This window comes from Rhinatrema bivittatum, chromosome 12 (assembly GCF_901001135.1).
Source record: "Rhinatrema bivittatum chromosome 12, aRhiBiv1.1, whole genome shotgun sequence".
In the NCBI taxonomy this organism is placed as follows: domain Eukaryota; kingdom Metazoa; phylum Chordata; class Amphibia; order Gymnophiona; family Rhinatrematidae; genus Rhinatrema; species Rhinatrema bivittatum.
The window spans coordinates 71,599,808-71,612,557 of NC_042626.1; the positions used below are offsets into that span (position 1 = coordinate 71,599,808).

The 12,750-nt window shown below is 46.6% G+C and overlaps 1 protein-coding gene across 1 annotated transcript in view; it reads left to right on the forward strand.

Annotated features, from left to right (window-relative positions):
• Window positions 1-3,809: 3,809 nt before the first annotated feature.
• Window positions 3,810-12,750, forward strand: part of TNS4 (tensin 4) — a 48,056-nt gene continuing 39,115 nt past the window's right edge. The window contains exon 1 of the mRNA XM_029573290.1: window positions 3,810-3,842. The gene's annotated coding sequence lies outside the window, so the exon portion shown is untranslated. The remainder of the gene's footprint in view (window positions 3,843-12,750) is intronic.

A 12,750-nucleotide genomic window follows, 5' to 3' on the forward strand; every position in this document is an offset into this window, starting at 1 on the left:
GAGGTGAGCAAGCTTACAAACATAACAGCAGAATGTAAGGCTGACCTTGGTGGTATTGAAAAGTATCTGGACAGCTTTGAATGTGTTTTAATGGCTTCAATTTGGATTAAAGTGCTAACAATGATACATGAGGTAAATCTACTATTGGAATGTCGTGATGCAACATTGGACACAGAAAGAAACAACATCAATCAATCTTCTGAAGCTTAGAGACAAGTGGGATGAAATACTTCAAGAAGTTAGTCAATATACCAATAGGTATATTGACTAACTTGAATTTGCATCGTGGTTCCACACACTCAACAACATGCAGAAAATTACTTCATTGTGAATTTCTTCCATCACATAGTAGACTTTGTACTTAATGGGCTTAAGCGTCGATTTTCTGCAGTTAAAGAAATATGCAGTCATTTTGATTTCTTATGGGACTTTAAGAACTTGAGTGAAGACAAATTATTTCAAAAAGTTAACAGATTTGTGAGCCAATATGCGAATCAAGTTTCAGTTGAACTCCTCGATGAAATAGCTTTGCTTAAGAGAGTGTTTGACGTAAATTTTAAAATTGATGATATGTCACCAAAAAAAATTTACGGTCAAATATTGAGTTTGAAGTTATCTAATATTTTTCCAAATGTCCTTATTGCACTGAGAATTTTCTTGACACTTCCAGCAATGGTGGCATCAAATGAAAGAAGCGTTAGTGTCCTAAAATTAGTTAAATCCTATTTGCGATCAACAATGGGACAAGAAGACTAAATGGATTGGCTATATTGAATATGAATAGTGATATAGCAAAGTTACTTGACTTTTCAATTGTAATTGAAGAATTTGCTAACAAAAAAGCTCGTAAAACCTTCTTAAATAAATAAAAATTATTTGGGAAATTTAGAAAACGATTTCTCTTATTAAGTATCACATCAGAACCTTACAGAGGGGCCTACTTTTCTTAGCTGGCACGGGCCTAATTCCTGCTCTCTCTGGCCCTGTATACCCAAGAGGAGAGGAGAGACAGGGAGCGGGGAAGGATAGGATGGAGACCTTTAAATACTTCAAAGGTATAAATCGGGCACTAGAAGCAGTGCAGGAGGAGTCGAGTGGTTAGAGCAGAAATACAGTAAATGTTTTAGTGGAACTAAAGTTCTAGAATGAAAGGAGGGAGACTCAGGAGAAGCATCAGAAAATATCTTCACAGAAAAGGTGGTGAATGCTGGAGACAAAAACAGTATCAGAGTTCAGGAGAGCCTGGAATAGGCACAGAAGATCCCTGCTAGCAAGAAGGTGAGGGTAAAGTCAGAGATCAGGCTGGGTCTGTGGCAGGAATGAAATTGGGCAGATGGGATGGTCCTTATTGGCCCTCTCATTCTGTGTTTCTAGGAGTCTGAGTCCCCAGCATAGTTTCTGCAAACCTCTAAAACCCCCTGGATGGCGCCTTAATCTCTCTTTGCTGGACTGCAGGGTTTTCTTGTGAAGGATGCGGGACAGGATTATTAGAGCTAAAATAACAGACAGACAAACGGACTTGTCCACGGTCTCAGAGAGAAAGTCATGACAAGCCAGGAAGGAGATCAAGTGACTGCTCCAATGTCAGAGAGGCAGTGGCAGAGCTGGGATTTGAACTCTGAATCCTCAGAGCACGCCAGGCTGATGCTGATGTCACTGGCCACGAGATGTGATGGCCTGTTCCTCTCTAGCGAGGAGATGCCTGGGTGTAAGACGTCGGCTGAAGCCAGAGCGGTCTCCTTTACAGCATGGAATGGACAGAACAAGGCGCAGGCTTGCAGTTTCCTCCTATTTCTATCTTTTTGTTTTGTTTTCTGTCTGGGGCAACTGAAAATATTTACATCCCCCTTCATTGCCATCTGTCAGCCAAGAGCCGCTGGGGCACACCAGGAGAATAGGATTTGCACAAGATGCTCCTTGGGGATCTTGAGGTGGGCAGCCTGGGATTCTCGGGTTTCTAAAGGAAAAGCAGCAGGGGCAGATAGATTCCACCCTGAGGTCAGGAGAGGAAATGAAGTCGGCCGGGCATCCCACATTCCTCCATTGCTCTGGGACTCAGGCCTCCAATTAAAGTCATCTTAGAAGGGCACCTCCGTGCCAAGAATGTGTCTTAAGCAAAGTGTGCTGTAATAACAGATTTCCAATTCCAAAGAATGCAGTGAGGGTTTGATTGTTGTTATTTTAAATTTCCAAATATAATGCATTACTTTTACATTTAATAACAGAATAATAACCTGAAAATAAGAATAAGTATTGCATTGGCCCAAGGCCGGTGCTAGCATTTTTGCTGTCCTGTGTGAACAATTACCGTACTGACCCCCCTCCTTGTTTTTTTGAGGTTTTTTTTAAAACACAGAATACACCACCTCAGTTAAACATGAAGAACACAGACTTACCCTCACCAAATACAGAATAAAGAGACTATAAACTATAAATAGAAACTGAACTGGCAACTGCAACAAGCCAGACTCTGTATGCAATGCAACAATGGAGAAACAGAAACATCACCAGTCCCTCATAAATCATTCATCAACAATAAAATCAAGAAATATAAATCAGTCATATTAGTAAAACCATACTTTTGAAAATAATATTTCCAATGATCCAAGAAATAGAATAGCATCCAATAATTAAGAGCTCATACAAAATTTAAAAAATTTCCCAAACAACAATAAATTATTTCAAAATGGCAGACACAGGCATCCAATAAGTAAAACTAAAAAGGATGGAAAATTCACCATTCTCCATACCTGAAAACTTTATATTTCCAGTCATCCTGACTAAGGCATAGATTAGTGAGGCAGTACAAATTTTCTGCGCACACACACACACCTAGATAGGCTCCCATTCATACACACACACACGACAGCTTCCTATTCATTCTCTCACATACACACCCCAGTCAGGTTCCCATTCATACACACACACTCCAGACAGGTTCCTTCCCCCCGCCCCTCCCCCCCCCCCCCACACACACACATTCACACACCAGTCAGGTTCCCATGCACACAGAAACACAAACAACCCCAGACAGGTTCCCATTCACACACAAACACACACACACCCCAGACAGGTTCCTATTCACACACACACGACAGGTTTCCATTCATTCACACACATACAGGGCCGGCGGAACCACTAGGCGAACTAGGCGATCGCCTAGGGCGCTGAGCATTAGGGGGCGCCGAGCCGCTGATGGCCAATGGCCGCCGGTAGACGTCATCCCAATGGCGGCTGAGCGGTGAACTACTGCTATGCTGTGTGCCGGATACACACAGCAAGAAGATCGGCAGGACCGTGGTACAGTCGCGTCTAAGCATGCTGGTGCTCCTCCTCTTTCCTGCCCGCGCGGCTCCGGCAACATTTTTCTTCCGGGGCCGCGCGGGCAGGAAGGAGGAGAAGCTCCTGCATTGGCTGGTGCTCCTCCTTTTTCCTGCCCGCGCGGCTCCGGCAACATTTTTCTTCCGGGGCCGCGCGGGCAGGAAGGAGGAGAAGCTCCTGCATTGGCTGGTGCTCCTCCTTTTTCCTGCCCGCGCGGCTCCGGCAACATTTTTCTTCCGGGGCCGCGCGGGCAGGAAGGAGGAGAAGCTCCTGCATTGGCTGGTGCTCCTCCTCCTTCCTGCCCGCGCGGCTCCGGCAACATTTTTCTTCCGGGGCCGCGCGGGCAGGAAGGAGGAGAAGCTCCTGCATTGGCTGGTGCTCCTCCTCCTTCCTGCCGGAGCCGCGCGGGCAGGAAAGAGGAGGAGCATCAGCCGCGTGCAGAAGAGGATCAGCGCGGCTCGAGAAGACCGGGGCCGCTGCAGAGCCCATCCTGCAGTGGCCCGTGAAGAGGAGGCCCAGAGGTGAGAGAGAGACTGAGGGTTTGTACAGTGTGTATGTATGAGATGAGTTGAGAGACTGTGTGTGGGAGTGAAGACCTGAATGTTTGCAGAGACAGCATGGGAGAGCCTCTGTGTGTGTGAGACAGCATGTGACAGTGAGAGCCTGTGCTTGAGCAAGACAGCATGTAGGAGTGAGAGAGAGCACCTGTGTGTGTGAGTCAGCATGTGACAGTGAGAACCTGTGTGTAGGAATGATTGTATGAGAGAGAGCATGTGACAGTGAGAGCCTGTGCTTGAGCAGGACAGCATGTGGGAGTGAGAGAGAGCCTGTGTGTGTGAGTCAGCATGTGACAGTGAGAGCCTGTGTGTAGGAATGATTGTATGAGAGAGAGCATGTGACAGTGAGAACCTGTGCTTGAGCAAGACAGCATGTGGGAGTGAGAGTTAGACAGCATGTGCAAGAGAGAGACTGTGTATAAATGATTGTATGAGGGACAGCATGTGAGAATGAGTGCCTGTGTATGTGAGAGAGAGAAAGCATGTGAGAATGAGAACCTGACTGTGTGTTTGAGGGAAGCAGACAGATGGAGAGAAAAGAAATATGTTATAAAAGGAATTGGCAAAAAAATAAGAAAGGGAAGGTGGAAAAAAAAAAAGCCTGTGACCAACCGATTAGAAAACTAAGATCAGACAGCAAATGTAAAAAGAAATAAATTACTTTTTACTGATTGGAACATGTAATCTTTGGGAATGTGCAAGAGTAGCACTTTCTCTATGCGGATCTCACAATGTACGAGATCAGCATAGAGGAACTGGAAGCCCATGGGGCCTGCACAGAGGAGGCAGCAGAATGGGCTTCAGTGCCAATAGCAGCAATCAGCACCTCCGCAATAGCCATAGAGCAGCAGTGACAGTGGCAGCAGAAGAATGAGAGAGGCTCTGAGGTTGCTGGCAAAAGAAAGAGAGGGGGTCTCTGCCTTTATTGTGTGCATGTGTATGAATGGGAGTCTGTCTGGCGGTGTATGTGTGTGAATGCATGGGTGCCTGCCTGAGGGTGTGTCTGTGAATGTATGGGTGTCTTCCTGGGGTTTGTATGTGTGAGAATAGGTGCCTGCCTGTTTGTGGTGTATGTGTGTGTGTGAGAATAAATTGGTGCCTGCCTGGGGGTCTGTGTGTGTGAGACTGAATGTGTGCATGCCTGGGGGATGGGGAGGGAGTGGTGTGAAAATGAATGGGAGCCTGCCTGGGGTTCAGTGTGAGAATGACTAGGAGCTTGCCTGTGTGTGTGTGTGTCTGTGTGAGAACGAGTGGGAGCTTGCCTGGGAGTGTGTGTTTGTGTGTATGTGAGGGAGCCAGTGAGAGTGAGAGCATGAGTGTGTATGAGAAAATCCAGGGGAGTAAGAGTTTGTGTGGGGGTGTGTGTGGAGGGGGAGAGAGTGCCTGAGTGTGTCAGTGTCTGTGAGAGCGAGAGGTTATGGTTGGGTATAAGAGCATGAATGTGTATGTATGTGACAGTGTATGTGTGAGAGAGAATGGACATGTGAGTATGTGTGAGAGAGAGAGGATAACCTCCTAATCCTCGACAATATCAGGGTGACTGGAAATCAAGAGCTCCCATGTATGGACAGCAGGGGCTTTTTAAAATCCTTATTAGTTTTAATTATTGTGTGTTATTTGATATATGTACTGTTTTGAAATATTTTATTGGTGTTTGGGAAATTGTAAAAAATATATATGATTTTAATTAATAGAAATTCTATTTATCAGTAGTTTTAAAATATTTTATTAGTATGGTTTTACTATTATAACTGATGCTTTGTTTCTTGATTTTATTTGTTTTATGAGGAATGGTTGTTCTGTTTTTCCATTGCTAATACACAGAGTCTGGCTTCTTGGGGTTTCCATTTCAGTTTTTTCTAATTTGTGCTCCTTTATTTTGTATTCTGTATTTGGTGAGGGTCTGTCTCTGCTCTGTGTGTGTGACCATGATGAGAGATTCTGCTATCATATAGTGTCTGTATAGAGATCTATAGCAATCGGGTTTGTTTTGTTTCCTCAGTAGGTGGTGTATTGGTATTCTAGGACCCAGTGTAATATTTACCCTTGCTTATTCACAGGTAGGGTATTGTTGTTTGAGTCCTTGGTGTTATTACTGTTATGTTATGATGGGATTGCAGTATAGATTTTGGGTGTCTTTTTTGCGGTGCTTTGTGTTAGTTCACAATGTGTCTGGCAGTGGAAGGTGTTTGTGCTGCTGTTACTGTGAGGTGACACCAGAATTTGAAAATATATTTTAATATGATGAGCTGTAAGGGAAACATCCAAGCTCCATTGTTTGGGGGAATTTCAGTGGATGCACAGAGATACAGAACTGGAGGTGCAGGATTTGTATTGACATTCTGTCCCTTCCTATATATTCCAGACTTCACTCTCATAATCCATATAGAATTAGTTGAATGAGGCTATCAAATAATTTTATAGTAGTTTTACTAGAAGTGTGAAACTGGCCAGCTTTTTAAAATAATGCAGAGGACCCTTTGGACTTTTTTTAACAACACTTTTTTTTATAACCAATTTTAAAGCAGGATCCATGCTATAGAGGTGGGTGAGATGAAGAAATGTCATTTTGGCTCCCCCCCCCACCCAAAACAAATTCTTCTGTCTAGAGATGCCACTGATTTTCTGTGGCACACAAATGCATTGGCCCCTGGGCGCCGGAGACCCTTGGTGCACCACTGGGTGCGAGCCATATGGGGCCGCAAGTGGTGGCAAAGAGGAGTGGAGATTTGGCGGGCCGCAAGCAGTGCCCAATCTGCTCGCGACCCAGAAAACCCCAGTCAGCGGGCGTGATTGAGAATGAGGTAGGAGTCGGGGCCGAGACCGGGGGGGGGGGGGCGCAAGGAAGAAGGCTCGCCTAGGGCGCCAAATCCCCTTGCACCGGCCCTGCACACATACACACCCCAGTCAGGTTCCCATTCATACATACACACCCCAGACAGATTCCTATACACACACACACACACACACACGACAGGTTACCATTCATTCACACACATACACACCCCAGTCAGATTCTTACCCACACACACACATACACACTCCAGTCAGGTTCCAATGCACAGAGAAACACACACACACACATGCCCCAGACAGGTTCCTATTCACATACCCCCACCCCACCCCCCAAGTCAAGTTCCCAATCACACACACACACACACACACCCCAGACAAGTTCCTACTCACACACACACACACACACACCCCAGACAAGTTCCTACTGACATACACACACACACACTCACCCCAGACAGATTCCTTCCCCAACACACTCATCCCAGTCAGGTTCCCATGCACACAGAAACATACACATCCCAGTCAGACTCCCATTCATACACACCACACCTCCCACACCCCAGTAAGGCTCTCACACACACATACATACCAGTGGGAGCCATTCTTCTGACGTCCTCATGTTCTGGCATTTCCTCTTTGCTGATCTTGTGTATCGCGAGATCAGCATAGAACACGTGCTAGTTGCACATGTTTTGGATAGCTTATGCCAGCACTGAGAAGCCCTAAGAGAACCGGCTCCTTTCTTCATCCGCCAGTGGGATGGGGTCCATTGGCGGCCTCGCAAGCCTCCTTTACTTCCGGTCCGCCAGCGGGATGTGGTCTACCAGCAGCTTCATGGACCTCTTCCTCTTCTCGGCTGTCGGTGGGACAGGGTCCACCACCCCTCAAGGTGTGCCACCCTCTGCAATTGCACGATCTGCACACCGAGTAGCGCCAGGCCTGCATTGACCATGCTTGTGGATTAGTAGACTGTGAGTGTCATTGATGTAGAGTGGAGTATGCTTTCCTTCTCTTTTTCTACACATGAATGCATTATTTAAATCATTTTATAGAGCATGCAGCCAATAGAAGAATAGTTACTACCTCTCTGCTTCGTTACGGTGTCTTCAGAATTCACCCATCCCCCTACCCCTGAGCTTCTCTGAACGGAGCCGCAGCCTAGTGGTTCATGCAGCGGGCGGTGAACCAGAGAAGCGCTGCCCCTCCTCGTGACCTTGGGCAGGTCACTTCACCCTCCATTGCCTCAGGTGCAAACTTGGGGCCTGATTTACTAAGGCTTTTAAACACAGTCTGGAGACAGGAAAATACCTCCTGTACCTGAATGTAACGTACCATGAACTACATCTAAATAAATAAACCGCACACCCTGGGAGGTGTGCTTACACCTTCGCTGTCATCTGAGTTGATCCTTTCAGGATAATTCAGGAACATTAACATACCAGGTACCCTTGGGTGACACCGGTATGACACTGGCATGGGACGAGCTGGCTGTCTGCAGAAAATCCTTATACATTCCTGGGGGAGGGCCCAGAGAGGGGGGTGCTGTGCAATCTGCCTGAATCACTTCATGCGCTGTCCTGCAGACGCTATAAAACTAATCATCCTGCATTCTGTTTGGTTCTCCAGTAAAAGAAACACTTCTTGGGGAGTGGGGGGGGGGGGGGGGCAATAGCCCTTGTTACTGGCATTTATGTAGGTGATTCTATTAGTAAATGACACTGGATCACACTCCACCTTCCAGCAAGAGATTTGAAAGCTCTTCACAGAAGCCGTGCAGTTTGGCGGCTTCCTTTGCAAGCTCTTACTGGGGATGCGGAGTGGAGAGCTCTGGGAGGCAGGGCAGCCAGTCAGATCACTGTCAGCTTTCTTAACAATCCATTCTTAGATGAAATTATGTGTTATTATTGTCCGGCTCCTGACTGCCCAGAAATAATTTACAAAGGACCATCAAGTCTCACTATTTTGAAAAGGTTCACTTCAGCAGCGATTGTCCCTATAAGGAGCTGTGTGTACCTGGAATGGAAGAGCTCTGGAATGACCATGGATGAAAACGTTGGCATCAAATTCATGTTTCCCTTGTGCTTTTTCTGAAAAGTAAACTCCCTTCAATTCTCCAGGCTATGAGTGGTAACAGGTTCCTGATGCTGTATTTCTGTTCTGCAGTGCAGCCCCTGCTGGCGTGTACTTTGAGCTGCTGTCCACTAGGGAGCGAAGCAGCCTCACCAAGGGATCATTTGGCACTGTTCATTCTGCCTGTGCACAATCACCAAGCCTTGCAGTGAAGTTCTCAGTGGCCACACCGCAGTTCTTGTTATCTGGCGCTGAGCTCAGCCAGTGGGCAGCCGTCGACAACAAGTAACATGGTTGATTTGTGTTAAGCAACAACTACACTCCAGGTTATCGCCAGTATCCCAGTAGTGGAGGTTGTCCAGACACAGCTGCTGTGCTGCTGAAGCCTGTTCAATAAGGCCCATTGACAGCTTGGTGGGCAGACTCTGGGATCTATGGCAAGGAACTTGTTTGGCAATGGTACTGAGCTGCATTCCTTATGCCCAGAGGGTCTCTTCTGTGTAATCCGAGTGGTAGTTTGGGCCATGGTGAGTGTCGAGATGGTAGAGGAGCGGCAGGTGCATTTAAATAATCGTAGATCTTCTCCAGTACATCCGAAGTGGAAGAGAGGTCAGTCGGGGAGTTCGTGAGAGAACGTGCACCATCAAACGTAGCCACATCGAAGGGCGAGTAGTCATGGACATTCAGATGCAGTCTCTGTCTCCTTGCTCCAGTGCTGGGAATTTAAGGAAAAGCCCTTGCTGTGAAAAGTAAAAAATGCCATAAATATAAGAACAGTGGACAGAGAGAGCTGCAGCGTATCTGTTATAGCCAGCCCTCCTATCTAATGCTTCCTTCCAGCAGATCTCACAGAAGCACACACCTTGTGGCAGGGAGAACCTTCTGGGCATAGAGGGGGTTACTTCAATGCACACAGGGAGGGTCACTTTCAAACTGCATAGCAGTCAAATCTGTGTGTACAATTGTGCACATAAGCATACTCTGAATATTTGTGAGAGTGCCCGAGTACACTCAGAAACCCACCCGCATGAACTTACAGCTGCTCCATCGAGGGCGTGACTTGTGCGAGAGAACTTACGGGCATAATATTTTAAATTCATAAAAAGGTAGTTCTATAATTGAGCAACCCTCCCAATTCCAGCGAGCGCCACTCATTGGATCTCGCTTGCGATTGGCTGGCCCCAGCATTCCATGTTCTGATGCCAAAGAATGCCCAGGGAATCTCACCTCTGATTGGTTGGTGGAAACCTCCCATGCTGCATGTGCAGGCTCGGCTCCATGTGCAGTGTTTCAGGCATAGAGCGGGGCGCACCCCTCCCTCCTGACCCAGTCCCATGCCCTCAGAGAATGAGGAATATGGGAATTATACCCCTGGATAACAGCTGTTCTTTTTTTCAAGGGAGGAGGGGGAGGGGTAACCAGTAGCTCTGGCACGCATCAGGCTGTCTACAAAACCAACACAACAGCCATCACTAGGACAACAAATTACAGTGATGGCGTGGTCTCAGGAACCATGATGTCACAGCTTTGAAGTGCGAGGGAGAGGTTCCCAAGCTGTGACTCACTGCTGCACTGTGAAGGGGAAATCCTGTCCTCTGGGCCTGGGAATGTTTCCGTACAGGCCTCTTCCTTTCTTATTTCCATGTCATGGGAAAAGCAGAGGAGAACATGTGCAAGGCAAAATCACCAGAATCCGGTGCCTGAGCCTCTCAGGGGCATGCTGAGATTGCGATGCACTCCTGGAAATCTCCCAGGAAGAGACCACAGCATGTGTCTGAGAGCCATAGATGGCTACAGAAATGAAGGGGGATGCCTGGCTGTGATTCCACATGCTGTCTCTGGGCAGGAGGAGAATGCCTTACCTGCCTTACCTGTCTAGCACAGTAAGACTGGCAGCTCGGCCCATGGAGGGGCAGCGTACCGGACCGTGAAGCTCAGATCCTGGTTCCATGTCCCCAGACACCCCTCATTATCTTCCTTTGACTGAAGCTAGCCACGTCCTTGCGCTCATAGACTGTCAGCTCTCTGGGGTAGGGACGTTGTAATTAGCTGTGACAAGTTGCTTATTTTGCTCACAGATTCCCACAGGAAAGCAAATACTGGGTAAACAACATGAAAAGACAGTGCTCCGAGTTCTAGGCTTAGGGCTCAGAACTAGGAGCCAGGAGGCTCCGGTCTGCAGCCACACTCACCCACTGACCCCTCATTTTCTCTTCCCTGTCTCAGGGAATAATAATAATAATAATAGTCAATTGGCTCCTCCTCCTCTCCGGAGGCTTTGATTCATTCCCAGTGCTAAAAAATGTGCCTCCAGATGATCCACCCCAGAGGTGTCTGCATGTGTTTCTGCCAGGGTTGGAGGGCAGTGTACAAATCTAAATTATTATTATACAGTGAATTTTAATATTTCTATCTGGAAAACAGCCCCAAATGAGCAGATGAGAAGGTTGGTCTGGCCTGATTGTACTTGCTAGAAGGGTTGAACTAATTCTGTGGTACTATGGAAAGTGGAGGGGGGAGACTGAGAGGCAGCATGCCAGAAGGACCCTTCTCAGAGACGAGGTGCAGAAGCTTTCTTCTAGCCTGCGGGATTGCTAGGGGTAATCTGATCCCCGGATTCCTGGCTGCGTCAGGTATAAGGATTCTGGACTCGCTGACGTGTGGTGTGAGGAATGCATTGAGGTTTGCTAGCACCGGGCTTGCCTGCACTCAGCACCCGCTGGGTGGCTTCAGGAGAGGCCTGTGATTCAGTCCAGTGTGATCCTACCACGCAGCTTCTGCCAATCTACTGAATCAGAGATCAGAAGCCCTAACCATGAATTTCCTGCTCTGTAACTTTGCGTTGTATTTCTCCCATGGTTGTGTGAAGTGTGGGGATGCATCCAATATCTTTCTCTTCTTAGTGGTAATTATAAACTCCTTGGATCCATGTAGAAACAGAGCTGTGTTTATTTATTTTTATTTATTTTGTTGCTTTTATATACCGACATTCGATCGAGATATCACATCGGTTTACATCTAACATAACAATAAGGCAAAGCCTGCTTATTTTACATTGAACATGATAACTTGTAAAATAAAATTAAAGAGGTACATTTAGATATTAGAATTAAAACATTCCGACTTTGTAACATAGTAAGGGTAAGTTAGGTTAAGTATATACATGTAGCAATATAACAGAGAATTTGAATCATTGGAGGGGAACTTAACAATAAAGATCTGAATGGGACCAGGGAGGGAAAAGGAAGAGATTTTATGGAGGGTAGCGTTCAGAGGGAGGCTAAGGATGGATGGGAAGGTGGGGACGTGCTTAGAGGGAGGCTGGGAGGGATTGGGGGGGGGGACGGGGGGATGGGGGGATGGGGAACTAACTAAGGTGGAGTAGAGGGAAGGAAGGTGTTGTGTTATAACAGCCGTGTTTAACAAAGTGAAGTTAGTAACTGTATGGGGAAGGGGTGCTTACGTCTTAAGAGTCCTATGCCTCCATATTTCTGTTACTCTTGTGTGGTGTAACATTAATTATTATGTGAATGGATATTGGATTTACAATTAGAGATATATTTTAAAAGTCTACTCAATGAGCAGAGAATGTGAAGGATCCCAGCCTGGAAACATTAACTTAGCAGTGGCAGAGCCCAGGGTGTTAGTAGTATCTGCAGTCCCCAGGGAGTAACTGATTGTTACGGCCACTAACATGACTATCTGGTGTCCCCAGGGTATAATTTACAGAATATCTGTGATCCCCAGTGTATTGCAATGCCTGATGAATGTCTAGCATAAGAACATAAGAACATGCCATACTGGCATGCCATACAGCATCCTGTTTCCAACAGTGGCCAATCCAGGCCATAAGAACCTGGCAAGTACCCAAAAACTAAGTCTATCCCATGTTACCATTGCTAATGGCAGTGGCTATTCTCTAAGTGACCTTAATAGCAGGTAATGGACTTCTCCTCCAAGAACTTATCCAATCCTTTTTTAAACACATCTACACTAACTGCACTAA